The following is a 15,653-nucleotide window of genomic DNA, read 5'->3' on the forward strand; positions in this document are numbered from 1 at the left end:
ATCAAACTTAAGGATCTGAACAATGTTGACCCTGACGAGCAAGCCGAAGACAAATGGAGTAAAGATGTCGACGGGCTTCCACAATTACGCGAAATGGACATTCTGCTGTATTTATTGTTTGGTGTATGTTACTAAACTCATCAACGATTCCGAAATTACAAATCGCTACAAAGCTACGAACAGTTTTGCTGTGGATGGGTGCAGGACCTGCACATTATGACCGTATCAAACGGCAACTCCATCGTTCTTGCAAAGGTAGGCTATGTTTACTATTTTAATTGCCATGAACCTGAACGCACCCCAAGTCTTGGATGACAAATAAACAGAGCAGAGTAGATTCGCTACGGCTAGTAGTTTCTTCAATTTATTCAGAGTAAGTAACGCACCGCTTTTGACCGTCAGTAACGATAACAGCGTTGTAACAGCGAAAAAAACTATTAGTTAGATTACCCCGTTACTGAAAAAATAACACCGTTATGTAACGGCGTTATTTATAACAGCGTTATTCCCAACACTGTAGAAGATTGGTTAGCACTGTGACTCACAGTCATTGTTTTGTTTTTGTTAAAGAACAATATTTTCTTGTCAAAATATGGAAATAAACAATTGTTAGAATACAGTACTCAATTTTAAACATTTTCAAAAGTTATAACCCATTGAGCAAAGTTTTTTGGTTGTTCTTGCTTTTTTTAAACCGTTACAATAGCTTTTTCACTTTTGGATTTGTGAAACAATTCTGGGTTTGTGAAACAAGCCATCTGGCGTGTCAGGTTTCATGTTATACGCATCACGTGTGATCTTCGAACCCAGGCAGTCTGATGTTTTTGTTCGTCTAGTTTTCTGCACGCAGCTCAACAGCAACGTCAGACAAAATGAAACTCTAAATCTTGTAGTGAGTTTAGAGTCTTGTCACAGTGTAGATATTGTGGGCTTTTTTCACCCTGCATGCCACCATAACTGTCAATCACAGTGGTAAACCAAAAGCCTGCTTCGTAGGAGCACTGAGCTATTTTAGGAGGAAGCAGATTGTGTTATATCAGAAAGTGACACAACTGGATGGCGATTTCTTGGTGTCCCAAACTTTGAATCAAATATATTGCTCTTCATTCCTATTGCGCCTTACAGGTTACATGTCACACAAAAACAAGCACAATAAAATCTCTCCTACGCTCCATACTTATAGCCTGTTTGCGGGGCATTGTATGATAATTGAATGCATAATTCAAAATGTCAGAAAAAAAGACACAGTAGTGTCATCAAAAAGATATCGGGCTATTTTTATCTGGTTTTGATTTTTTTTTTTTTTTTTTTTTCGCATTATGCATTACATAAAAGACCTGAGATCCGAGGTAGATCGGTTGTGTTGTTTTGTTTTTTCACACTCTTGTTCAGTGGAGCACGTGCTTTATTTGTCACTGCATTAAGTCATTTGATCAATAGCAACATGGGCGTTGTCGGCATGGTAGCTGTCACGAAATCTCTGCTAATACAATTACGGAACTCGGCGCTAAAATAAATAGTAGGGTCCCACAGTACACAGTCATAACACACTTAGAATAGACGCATTTGTTTGCACCTACATGCACATGTAAAGACACCACAGAGACACACGCAGATGCACACTTCTGTCATGTCATTAATAGTCTGCAGGTCTAAATACGTATTATGCAGGTTTGAGGAAATGTATACTGTACCTGAAGTCGTACAATATTTCCACATGTTTGTTTAAAGGCTTTTGTGCCTTATCAGGTATTACAGTGGATAGTTGTACCAGACTTTACGAACCATGTTTCTTGGATGAAGACTCTTAGTAGTTATCATTTGTAATCTGTGGTGGTGGCCAGACAATGTAAATAAATCATCCCAATGTTTTGGAAAATATGTCTTTGAGTTTGACAGCAACATTTTTAATCGTGAGTGCCAGTTTCTTGTATGTGACTTTTCCGCAGAGTTGGCTGCTATCTGCGGTATAATGTATGAGCAACTGCAGCTGTTTTAAAGCTTTGCCTGAGTTGAAGTAGAAAGTACAGTGGATGTAAGATGTACTCTATACACACCTGTTTTAATGTAAGTGTTTTAATGAATGAATGAATTTATTGTCATTGTCATCATCATCAAAATCATTGACAGTTTCAGAATGTGGAATTTTTACCCTAAGGAAAGACGAAGACAGACAAGGAAAGACGGGAAAAGCAGATGCTTATCGAAACCCGTCCCCCATCACCCCTGGACGCACAAACTGCATATTGTGTTTCATCAGGGGTCGCGTTAACTGGATATTTTCCGTCGTTGACCGTTTTTTTGAAAACGGTGACGGAAAAAACTGAAGTCCGCCCGTCATTTTGACAGATTGCAATTCACACCCCAGACCACAGGGTGGCGAGTTAGCATATTAATTAGCTATTGTCTCTCTTAATGCATGATGTCGTTGGCTATTCTGTCAGAATATTGTAGCGTCACCGGGGTCTGGCGGCAGCACCGTGATTGACACATCAACGCGAGGTTCTTATTGGTGCACCCGGTGTGCCAGCGCGTGATCCAATTGGTGGACTAGATTGCCGCCTGTGTATAGACAAGTTTTCGAGGTACCGGTTTACTTCCTTATGTCTTCCTTCCCCTTCCGTTTCCGCCTGTTTACCATTGAAGTCAATGGTGGTGGAATCGAAGTTGGAAGGTCTTTATACAAGATCCCGGGAATGTTATTTTGATGTAGGCGGGTGGAGAACCAAGCCAAGGCCTCCATGCTTCGTACCATGTCGATTTCCAAACCATGGGTGCTCGTACTCGTCATACAGGAGGGACGGAAGGAGATGTACAAAACTGACAGCTCCTGCAGTCATGCCCCCGCTGTTATGGAAGGTAATGTGCTCTAAAAGTACGAAACCTAAAATCTGGCGCATGAAACGAGTTGTTGCCTTTGCTATTGATATTACGATGATGATTGTAATTACGAAGTTTAATTGTTTTTACAACAACTAGCTTCTGCTACTGCTGCTATCCGCCTGTTGCTAATCGTGTTTGAATGCACCGCATAAATCCAAGTGTTACAAGTTTTTATTCGTTTGTTTACAGCTGGGAAACGCTGTTATAAAAGGGAAGACAACTTGACTTGTACGTTGATGGATATATATCGAACATATATCGTTTGCGTTCCACAATGATGATGACCGCTCGACTCCCGGGAGAGGCCGAGAGAGAGGCAGGAATTGTGACAGACTGTGGTTCGCCGAGATCGCCGTGATCCAACTACGAACTTGTGAACGGCAGCATCTTTAAATATATGCTATTGGAGCTGGAATTACCGAGGACGGGAAAAAAGCACATCTAAATGCCGCCGAGGGCCTCCGTGATGTCGCTATTTGTTCACGAGGCTCCGGAGCTCTGCGGTCTGCTATCACATTCTCGTATGCTATTTTTGCAATACTTTTATAAATGTGATTTATTGACCTGTTTTGGAGTGCACCAATCGTTTTAAAAAAAACAAGAAATGGAATCATGTCTAAATGTTTTATTGCGATCAATGCCTGCAATAAAAAAAAAAGAATGCCATACTATCTGTGTTATCATATGTACATAACCTTGTAGCATTTCCTTGTAACAAAACAATCCATGTCAGCCCTTCTGCAGTCGGCAAATGTAATATAACTTGTAATTTCACCACATTTTGGTCACTAATGGCCGTAGTATCAATCCATTCCTCACGTTAACACAGGCTGACCGTTGTTAATAATTTTGTCCACGAATGATCAACGAAGTGACACGAACTGCTATCCAATCTCATCTACGTGTCATCTAGGTCGTGCTGAATCAATTTTTGAAGATTCCATGGGTTGCTCTGGCTTGATTTCGTAGTTTTATCGTCGTCAATACACTGCTAATACACTGCTACTCAACCGGACCGGAAGTGCGAAGCAGACATTTTTCTAGATGGCGGCGCCCATATTTCGCTCAGGAAACTTGTCTATAGACCCCAATCACATGACGTCACAACTCCGCCCCCTGACTGGAGCAGCCATATTGTCCGTCAGCTCGTCGTGTTTACACATTACCGCGACGTACATGCCTCCTATTACGGCGTGTTTTTCTGCTCGTAAACATTAATAATCAAAATGGCGAAGGCGTGTGTGGCGGTCGGTTGCAGTAACAGAGAAGATAGACGGAGAGACTTGAAGTTCTACCGTATTCTGAGAGACCCGAAGAGAAGAGAGAGATGGACTGCTGTAATTCGACAAGAAATCGGGGCACCAAACGATCACCACAGACTATGTAGTAGTCATTTTATATCTGGTAAGATGCATTTAATATATATTTAGAAGATTATGGGCTGACAACCACAATTAAGATCATTGTGTGACGTTGGTGATTGGGGTCTATATGGTTGCCTCTTTTTCTTTGGGAGTGGAGTTGTTTTGTTGGTGTTGTTGGCGGTAAGCAGAGTAAAAAGAGGGAGAAAAATACAACTTCAGTGTCTAATTTTTCGCCGCCAAGCAAGCGTTACAAAATTAAAAATGAATAAAACTAAATACTATTGAATATGTCATCATTATCATTTTAAAAATTTCAGTGACTGGTAAAAATAGATTATGACCGGATTTTTATGACCCTGTCAGTCAAAATGACAGACAACGAAAATGTCTAGCGCAACCTATGTGTTTCAGTCCAGTCATAATCTTCACATTTCGTTCGAAAGTCATTGATTGCCATGGATTTTCAAATATTGTCAATTCGCAGGTCAAACACGGCACTGTCGTTGCAATGGCAGCTCAGTAATGCGATTTTGCTGGAGGGCATATCCTAAGAGCAATTGTTATGTCTTATTCTCTGACCTTGACATTTAATCATCCTTTGCTGTGAGAACATCATATCTGTGATGTGTGTGCGCTCTGTGGTTATGACGGATTTTGGTCAATGTAATGTTTTATTATATTTTGTTTGTACATTTTTTTGAAGTAACTTAATGAATTTATATTCGTTTGCGCTGCATCACATGTATTCCATAGGCGAGCCCCAGTGTTTACAATCGAGAACGATTTCATTGTAGTCCTAATGGTCTGTTTCCTCTCAGGTCGTAGGAGGATTCTCTTAGTTGGAACAATGCTTGTAGGTTAGTCGGGAGACTGTTTGTGTTGGCCTTGTACATCATTTGAGCAGTTTTGTAGTTAACCAGGTCATGAAATTTTAATAGCTTGGACTTGATGAAAAGTTCATTGGTATGTGCTCTGAACGGTGCTCTATGAATAATTCTAATGGCTTTTTTTGAAGGATAAAGAGTGGACATAGATGTGTTGCATATGTGTGTCCCCAGATCTCCAAGCAGTAGTTGAGGTGCGGCAGAACGAGCGCGCAGTATAGGGTTTGGAGAGCCCTTGTATCTAGCATGTTTTGAACTCTAAAGAGAATGGAGATGCTCCTAGCGAGTTTGTTGCGCAATTGCTCCACATGAGGCTTCCAAATTAGGCGGTGATCGAGAACAATACCTAAGACTTTGTGCTGTTGTACTCTTTGTATCTTTGTGTTTTGTTTATAGTAAAAAAAGAGATGATCATATATACAGTGGTATGAAAAATTATCTGAACCTTTTAGAATTTCACACATTTCTGCATAAAATCACCATCAAATGTGATCTGAACTTTGTCGAAATCACACAGATGTTAAAACAGTGTCCGCTTTAACTAAAACCACCCAAACATTTGTGGGTTTTCATATTTTAATGAGGATAGCATGCAAACAATGACAGAAGGGGGGAAAATAAGTAAGTGCCCAATCACTGATGAGTGGTTTAAAGCTGCCCTGCCTACTAGAAAACACACACCTGGTAAGAATTGTCTTAATGAGAAGCATTGTCTGATGTGCATCATGACTCAGTCAAAAGAGCTGTCTGAAGACCTGCAATCAAGGATTGTTGATTTGTATAAAGCTGGGGAAGGATACAAAACCATCTCTAAAAGTTTGGATGTTCATCAATCGACAGTCAGAGAAGTTGTCTACAAATAGAGTTTGGAACTGTTGCTTCTCTCCCAAGGAGTGGCCGTCCACCAAAGATGATGCTAAGAGTTTAGCGTATACTATTCTAGAGCTGAAACGAATACTTGAGCAACTCGAGTTTAAAAACTGATCTGAGTAATTTTATTCACCTCGAGGAATCGTTTAATTTTGCTAGCTCTAAGCATCACGTTTTTCCCGGACTACTTTTAATGCGGGACAACGCGCTGACGTCGCGTACGTAGAGGAAGAAGCAAAAAAAAAAATACCTTACTGCAGCCGACAGCTGTTACAAACTGCACCGACGTTGCTAAAAACTACGCCTGCATGTTGCTATGTGGTAGCAGGTAGCGTCTGTATGCATGTCATAGATATCACATGTACGTAGAACTAGATGCGAAATGACCGACTAGGCGGCGTTAATAAAACAGCCGTCATCTTAAAGCAGTACACTTCTCAGCGCTCATAAATAAGATTAACGTTACTGTCACTCGCTAACGTAACGTTATCCCTGCGGAGGGCTATGTTTCTATTCATTATGACTACTGTTGATGTGTGGCTAACTCTGACATACAGGCTGTATTTAATCTGTGAAAACAGCGCTGTAGAGTGATTAGGGTGTAAAATAAAAACTTAATAATGCTAACTGTTAATTTGAGCTCAGTAGTCATTGCTGGATAAAACACCAAGTAGCACTGGTGCCAGATGTGCTCCAATACAGCACAACATTTATTTTCAACACTGCAAAAACTCAAAATCCTATCATGACTTACAATAACTTAAAACTTATCTAGAATTTATAGCTTGACACAAGTGGAAATTCAATTAAAATACGTGGGAAAAACACCTAACTTTTAAGTGATGTGTTATCAAGCGTAATTACATTTTTAGGTAAGAAATGTATATTTTTTTTTATAAGATCTAAAAGTTTTAGGAGTGAAAGCAGTGAATTAGTCTTTTTTTTTTTTTTAAGTCACATTTGAGACGCAATTGTTGGCTGTTTTCAACAATGTACATCGAAAATAAAGTCACTGATTGACTGAAAATGGTTCAATATTAGATGAAATGTCTTTTATCCGATTACTCGATTACTAAAATATTCGATAGCTGCAGCCCTATACTATTCAGAGAGGTAAAAAAGAACCCTAGAGTGACTACTAAAGACTTACAGAAATCACTGGCACAGTCCGATATCGCTCTGCACACATCAACTATATGTAAAACTATGGCCAAGAATGGTGTTCATCGGAGGACTCCACGGAGAAAGCCACTGCTGTCTAAAAAAAAAAAAAAAAAAAAAAAAAGAAACAGAAGTTTTGACAAAATATTTTGTGGACTGATGAAACCAAAGTTGAATTGTTTGGTAGTAACACACAACGTCATGTGTGGAGGAAAAATGGAACAGCTCACCAACATCAGCACCTCATCTACACCATGAAGCATGGTGGAGGGGGCATCATGATTTGGAGCTGTTTTGCTGCCTCAGGGTCTGGACAACTTGCAATCATTAATGGAAGAATGAATTCTAAATTTTATCAGGATGTTATGCAGGAAAACCTGAGGCCATCTGTCAGACAGTTGAAGCTAAAAAAGAGGATGGATGCAGCAAAAAGACAATGATCTAAAACACAGAGGTAAATAGACTTCAGAATGGTTTCAGAAGAACAAAATACACGTTCTGGAGTGGCCAAGTCAAAGTCCAGACTTGAACCCCATTGAGATGCTGCGGCATGACCTAAAGACAGTGATTGATGCCAGACATCCCAGGAATCTGACTGAACTACAGCAGTTTTGTAGAGAAGAATGGGCCAAGATTAGTCCTGATCGATGTGCCAGACTGATCTGCAGCTACTGGAAGCGTCTGGTTGAAGTTATTGCTGCCAAAGGGGGGAGCCACAAAATATTAAATGTGATGGTTCACTTACTTAGTTTCCCTCCTTCTGTCATTCTTTGCATCCTATCCTCATTAAAATATGAAATCCTATAAATGTTTGGGTGGTTTTAATTAAAGCAGACACTGTTTTTACATCTGTGTGGTTTTGACGAAGGTCAGATCACATTTGATGGTCATTTTATGCAGAAATGTGAGAAATTCCAAAAGGTTCAGATACTTTTTCATACCACTGTAATTGAAAAGCTTTTTCACATTTCCAACCCTGAATATAACGTAGGCTATACATTAATCTGTACAAATTAATTAAAAAAACTATATATTATGTTTTTGAGGGGAAAATTTATTATCTCAATTGATTGTTTTTAATTCCTTTCTCTTGAAACTGTATATTTCTCAATTATTCTTCTCATAACCTGACAAATGAATAGGGATGTGCAAAATTTTATATTTGCTGTAGGTGGCCTTGGTCACGATGCGCAAAAAAAGTATGACTCACCCGTCAAGGAACACGCATACTGTATTGAACTGAAACCTGCATATGCAGTCCTCTTTATTCCGTTTCTATGTATCTGCATGTGTATTGCAGTCGCAGAGAGCCCGAGTATCAGCTCAAACCTGCATGTAGGTTAACATTTCAGAATTCAGCCGAGGTAATGGTTTTTCCATAAGCTGCCATTGTTGAGGCTGTCCGGCCTTTTAAGGCTGGATCAAATCGATGGCCTCCCTGACCAGGACTGGGTGGAGCAAGGGAGCTTCTCAGTGTCTGCACAGCTGTGATAAGCGTCCCTCTTTCACACAAAATAGTGAATATTAGACACAGTCATTTGAATAGCATAGGCCGCTGTGAATATGCTAGTGTGACAGTTTAAAGGTGTGTCCAACTTCCGCTTTGTTGAGGTTCACGCTACCATGAGATATGCACGCCTAAACGCACGGCTTTGTTTTATATCGAATCACAGGCTGAAAAGCAAGCTTGCAAGTGCAGGAAGTCCCCATCCGAAACCATGAGAGTGTGTAGTGTAAGTATGAAAACTTACAGTACCTACTAATCAGTATTGACCTACTGTCTCAAAACACACACTCCCAGAAAATTTGAAGATTACCTCTGTTGTGCCAGTTTGCTTTTAAGAATGTATGAATACAGTGGTATACTATATGTGTTTGTGTGTTGAGAGAGAGAGAGAGAGAGAGAGAGAGAGAGAGAGAGAGAGAGAGAGAGAGAGAGAGAGAGAGAGCGACAACAACTCTAAGGGTGATGAAAGAGCGCTCTGGAAAATGGTTGCACTGAGGTGTCGACATATGTAACTGCTACAATTGGCTCCCTGCAGTTTTCCTCAGGGAAATATGGGCAGCAGCACAAGCTGATAGACGAGTCACTGAGGTTGTTAGTCCTGGTTGCATACATTTGTGCTTGCTGTGAGTCAAAGATGTGTACAATGAGGTCTAATAAACGTGCAAAGTGGGCACAAATCAAAACAGTTCCCAGGAAGTGTGAGTAGAGTAAATTAAATAATTAAGACATTTGTTATATGGTCAGAAAAAAAACATTTAAAAGTATGCAATGACATTCTAATCACATGCTTCCTTTAATTTGAAGTTTTTATGCTTTTGTCATGTCATCAGATTTATAATAATGGTGAACTAGTCCTACTAATTTGATTACGGTAAGTGGAGGTCTGGAGGAAGACAAAGGGTTAATCCTGTCTCTGCTCTAGCAATAAAGTTTTATTCATCCCAAATACCATCTACTAAATAACTGACGAAATAACTCCCTTTCTTTGTTTCTCTCTCTTTATTGCATTGTGTTTTTTATATATTGTATGTTGTCTGCATATGATTTTTATGAATCAGCGACGAGATAATGGTGGCAATAAAAAGGATAAATTTGGTCAATGCCCACAACTGGTTAGTTTTGGAAACTTCACCTGGTTGACTGAACACTGTCAAATGAACTGCTTGAAGCTTGTATACATTCACTTGAGAAATGTTTGCTGTGTCAAACTGAACCCTGTTTATTATGGTAAAACCAGATCGTATCAGTGCTACCATCTTAATCTAATTGATCATTCATACTGTTGGAATTCGCCCCCCGGCCAAGCCGCACGGAAACGGCGACAGCCGAACGGAAATGGTGCTCCGCTGCTTACCGCTTCCGTGCGCCAACCAGGAAGGCGGAAATTCCGTGCGTTCACCTCTTGTGCTAACCCTTTGTACTGACTCCATGTTCCAAAAGTTTGAGGAAGGCTCCCCGAAAACAGGCTGATAATTTATTCGCCGACAATGGTCAAAAACAGATGACGGAGGAACAAGTCTGGATCCAAAACAAGGCTACATAGAAAATGTTTCCGAGCAGCAAAATCTGTGTTATCTCAGTGTCCAGTGTTTTTTAAGTCCGTGGTGGAGTAGGCCGGGCCGAAGGTGTGGCTGAGTGTCGTTTCAGGGCCATCCCTCTATGGCCGGTTTTGGGCGGTTAGGTTCGTCCGTGGATGGGACGTGGTTGCCACAGTGACCGACGCTGGTCTTGCTGTCCCAAGCGCCTGCTATCAACTTTCTTATCCGGACTGGCTCTACTTGTTTTAGGACAAGGCGCGCTGCTCTATGTCCTTGTTGGTGTTCAGGAAAACTGATTGCAAGAGTTGGTGCGTCAATCTTGCTCGTGACGCACACGTTGGGCTTCTGTGATAAGATGGCGTTGTGTATCTATTCTGCTTCTATTCATTAAACTATGGTGTGCTATTTATTTTATATTAGGTGTGTGTTAAAATAGTACAGTCTTACAGTAAATATGAGAAATGATACTATTCCCTGATTGATTATATTATGTGTGTTAGAGTAATGCAAACTGTTAGACGGTGCCTACGAGAAACGGTACCATTTTCCATTCCCCCCTCATGAGCCCTGATAAGGTGATTCACTTTACTGTGTTCAAGGGCATGGAGTGAAGTCTGCCTAAACTATAGTTAGATGAATGTGTTAGACTAATGCAAACAATTATATGGTGTGTGCGAGAACGGTACCTATTCCCTTTTCGGGGAGCCTTCTTCAAACTTTTGGAACATGGAGTCAGTACAAAGGGTTAACGCAAGAGGTGAACGCGCAGAATTTCCACCTTCCCGGTTGGCGCACGGAAGCGGTAAGCAGCGGAGCACCATTTCCGTTCGTCTGTCGCCGTTTCCGTGCAGCTTGGCCGGGGGGCGAATTCCAACAATACCTATCCATTCATATCCTAAATAGGCATGTGCCTGTATGATATTCTGATGGTATGATAACCTTAAACCAAAATATCACGGTTTCACGGTATCATGGTATTGCAATTACAGCAAATGTGTTACTTTGAGATATCTGGGTTAAAAAAAAAAAAAAGAAACTTTTTTCATTGAACAGGATTTTTAATTTTCAAAACATATTAGCAAATTGGGACATATGTATAATGTTAAATTAAAATAAATTTTAAGAATAACAAAATATTCTAAATAAAAAATAGAATTCAGTCCTTTAGGTGAGCCTAAACCCACACCCACAGCTTAACATTATTACAATCAGAACACAAATAATTGAATTATTTTCCATAAAAAGCGTGTGCGTATGACTTGTATCATGTTTACATGATACACACAGTCTTTCTCAATATAGACAGTTGCCAGAGAGAAAAAAACACCACGTTTTACCACCGCTAGACACACTAAACACGCTGGAGTTAACTCTCGTAGCAGGTGGGAAACATTCATGACAGTGTTTACTAACCTTTAATTTTGTATGAATGCGAAATCATTTTGGAGATATTGCCTCCTTGGCAGCCACCCTCCGCAAACATGTTTTACATGTTGGTTTGCCCTCCTCCTCTAAGCTGCGGCCGTCTGTAACTTTTCTGTAGCCGATGTGTTCCCTTACCAGCAATTTCGTTTACTTCGGTGAGGGAAACAGTTCAGGAGTTTCAAATCCTCCAGCCATCGTGGGGCACAGCTGACTCACTGACACTGAGCACTGTAATAATGTAACATAAACATATATCTAAAGCAAGAACCGGTGGGGAAGGGTTGAACGTTGCAGCTGCAAGCGAGGGATTTCTCCCTGCAATATTGGGACATAAAAAAATAGCTAATACCTTAGGGATAGTATGACAAAAAAATTTTGGGGTTTTGAAACCTTGACGTTTTCATACCATGGGATACCTTGAAACCGGTAATCGGCACATGTTGGATCCTTTTTTAGCTAAAGTGCCCCCTGAAGAGTTGACCCCTTGATATGGCTGTTTGTGTGTCATATGAGTCTGGTCTTCCTTAAAGTCTGCTTGCTAGTTTTGCTTGTTTGAGAACATCTTTTTCTTCATCACAGTGCACTGAGCAGTCGAGAATGCACAGCTGGCTCAGAGAGATGATAAGGGAGACAGATTCTTCCTATTTCCTCCCTCCACTGTTTGATCCTCACCTACCGCTTCATATTGCTTTGACTGCATGTTTATGACAGCTCCTTGTCTCCCCTTGCCTGCCTCTTCTCCGACTGCACGCTGTGGAATATCACCGCTTCTTCCTCTGTGATGTTCTGTTGCATTGGAAAGACATGGAGCACATGCAGGACACACCCTGCTCTCTCCCTTAAAGAGGTAAAGTGAGTGCGCCAGTATTCACAATGAATAATTGAGTTATGTGGCTGTGTGCAGAAATAGCAATCTTCCACACAAGTGTGAAAACATAACTTGTCGACCGAGACCTGGGAACGGCGCAACCATGACGACCTTCGTGTCTGCTTCAGTTTGAATTCTGGTGTGTTTGAAACACAATCTGTTTGTCATGATCTTGTCGATGAGCTTTGAGGATTGTTCAATGGCTTTAAAAAAAAACTAAATCAGTTTCAAATTAATTAAATGGGCAAAATGTGCTAAATTGGCCAGGTTTTTTTCTGATTGATTAGGGGAGCAAAAAGCCCAAGCTGCTGAGGTCTTCTTTATAACTGAAATGACCCCCAACTTTAAAGTTGAAATATATCAAGTTATTCTGGGTTAATATCCATCCTCTTTACAGTATTTATTCAACATTCAAAACAATTGTTTTTCATTTTCCCTTCAGTTTTTTTCTTTAGCATGTAAGATGCATGGGCAAAATGGATTCGCGTCAGGTGACTGACTGCGCCATTGCATAACATCTACTTATTTTCAATGATTTCGCTGTATAGTTTGGTTCAGTATGCAACTACACCGTAAAGTCCATCCAATGAATTAAGAAGCATTTGGTTGAACATGAACAGATATTAATACACCAAAATATTTTACGTTTCGCACATCATAAATAAATCCAAGGAAGCAGTTCCATTGGCAGCCATACATGCCCACCTGGCCATGACATACAACCATGCTTCACTGAAGACGTAGTACAGTTCGCGTTCACGTATTTAAACAGTCAGTGTTATGTGGTTAGACAACATCATGATTGCAGTATTTGTCCAACGTCCTGGAGCTCCTGGATGAAAAGGTTATTGAAAAAGCCTGAAGAGCTATTACACTGCAAGGTGATCAATTTCATATTTCCATACAAGGGTACCTCAATTTTTGTCTTTGACACATTCAATGAGGAATGGGACCTTATTTTGGCGATGACCTATTGACAACCCTCCGTGAAACTAAAATTATTAGTAGCACCGAAACAATCTGTCTGTTTCAGTATTCATTACTGTGCCACTTGCTGATGTGTGTGAACATCTCTTGCATGCAAGTGTCTCTCTGAAGATGAATTCGTATTTGTGACACGACCAATCCGCATGAGCGAAAGATCACAGAAAACTGACACGTACAGTCAAATTCCCCGAGCTGCTCCACATTGACAGATCAGCGGAACTCTGGCGAGTCACCGCCCTTGCTGACATTGACATTCAGTGCAGACCTGTTCTTGAATCAGAAGAACTTACAGTCATTTCCAGTTGGCAAACTAATGTCTGGTTTGTAGAGGGAGAAATGAATCACACCAACCAGAAAGCTTGTGACATTTTATCATGTTTCATTGACAACCCTGACAAATAACGAAGTACTTACTAGTTACCATTCGTTGGTTTGTCATAAAGGGCCTGTTAGTTTTTTAAACTTTTGCGGATGATGACATGACGTGAAAAAGATCTAGAGCAGGGCTGTCAAACTCGTTCTGATTCACAGGCCACATTTATAGCAATTTGATCTCTAGTGGGCCAGGCCAGTATATTTTTGGCCTAATAAGTTATAAATACAATTTATTTTTCCTTACCCATTTACCAATAAATATAGTAAATGTATACTGTACTGTAATATCACATCAATAAATATTCCCATTTACTGATGATTATCTTATTGCAATTTTTTTTTCCAAATCAACAAAATATACTTAATAAAAATGAGGGCAATTTTAAACATATTATGAATTGGCGTTTGCATTTAAATACGTGCAAATATCACCGTTAGAGAACATCTTGCTCCATCCATCCATTATTTGTGCATCTGATCATCATAAAACAAAGTATCATACAGACATGATTTTAAATATACATGCATTTCCATGTCCATCTTGAAATCATGACAAATTCTACTCGACTCATCACACCCTGCAAACTAAAGCAGGAACTTTTGAGAATTAAATTGCACTTGCCACCTTGCATTGTAAATGTATGCATCAGATTGTGCTGGTAGGCAGGAAGTTACTGCAATGACATGTAGCTCAACAATCCCATTCGTAGAAACATATCATTAAAATTGCAACTTCACATATTTGTTTGTAACTGCACATGAAATTGCCTTAACCAATATTATATCATAGACTTCATAACCTATTGACATGACACAAGAAACGGGGCGGATTCGTAGGGGCCCTATTTTCAAAAACTTAAAATTCAAATCTATACAAAACCAAAGCTGCTACTGACCTAAAACAAAAACAGGAGCCTACCTTAACCATATATGAGTCTCCATGAGCAGCGGCATAAAAAAAAAAAAAAATTCAAAGTCGTTCCCTTATAAAATCCTGATTAGTTATTTTTTATATAAGTATAACACAACTTAAAATGGCTATAAAAGTCTCAGATTTTACACTAGATGCACAAAAATCACCAAATGCAGAGATAATCACCTAGTATATTTTCAGGATCAATAGCAATATTTACCATATCATATAAGTTTTTGAACAAAATAGCAACTTTTTTTTTTTTACTGCAAGTTTTCAACAGCTAATAAATCACTCAATTTAACATCAGAAACTTACTTGAGGAAAACATGCAGAATCAATTATGAATAATTTATAAATAGATTATTAATAAATTCTATATACAATCACAATTTATTAGAGAACGAATAGCCCTTTATTATCATTATACACTATATACTATTAGCGAATGAGGCTAGCGGCCGCCTCGCGTAACATTTTCTGGCAAAAATTCTCGTGAATAAATGCATAAATCCCCAAATTCTTCATGGATATGGTTGTAAAACAATCTTGATTCATGGTTAAAAGCAAAGAAACCGTGCAGATAGCGTTAATTTTACTTATATTGACAAAGTGCAATGCTACTATGTTAGCGATTGACGCTAGCGGCCGCCTGGTGTAAAAGGAGCTTTTCTTGCGAAAATTCTTTTGAATAAATTCTTAAATCCCCGAATTCTTCATAGATATGAACGTAAAAACAATCTCAGTTCTTGGTTAAAAGTAAACTATGAGGCTAGGCAGTTACGAAAATTAGCCAACTCCAAATGTAAACAAAGAAGAAAATTCCTGTGAATAAATGCTTTAGTCACGCATGCATGGTACGAAAAATAAAATATTTA

At 39.6% G+C, this 15,653-nt stretch overlaps 1 protein-coding gene across 3 annotated transcripts in view; it reads left to right on the top strand.

Moving 5' to 3' along the window:
• Nucleotides 1–15,653, top strand: part of LOC130906160 (uncharacterized) — a 100,853-nt gene that overhangs the window by 34,910 nt on the left and 50,290 nt on the right. Inside the window, exon 2 of one of the 3 annotated variants that reach the window (XM_057820151.1) lies at nucleotides 12,435–12,479. The exons of 1 other annotated variant lie outside the window; for it this stretch is intronic. The gene's annotated coding sequence lies outside the window, so the exon portion shown is untranslated. Of the gene's footprint in view, nucleotides 1–12,434; nucleotides 12,480–12,530; nucleotides 12,640–15,653 lie in introns of those variants that run through there. One more of the 3 variants, XM_057820152.1, reaches the window with a different exon arrangement.

Source organism: Corythoichthys intestinalis, chromosome 2 (genome assembly GCF_030265065.1).
Source record: "Corythoichthys intestinalis isolate RoL2023-P3 chromosome 2, ASM3026506v1, whole genome shotgun sequence".
NCBI classification, from domain to species: domain Eukaryota; kingdom Metazoa; phylum Chordata; class Actinopteri; order Syngnathiformes; family Syngnathidae; genus Corythoichthys; species Corythoichthys intestinalis.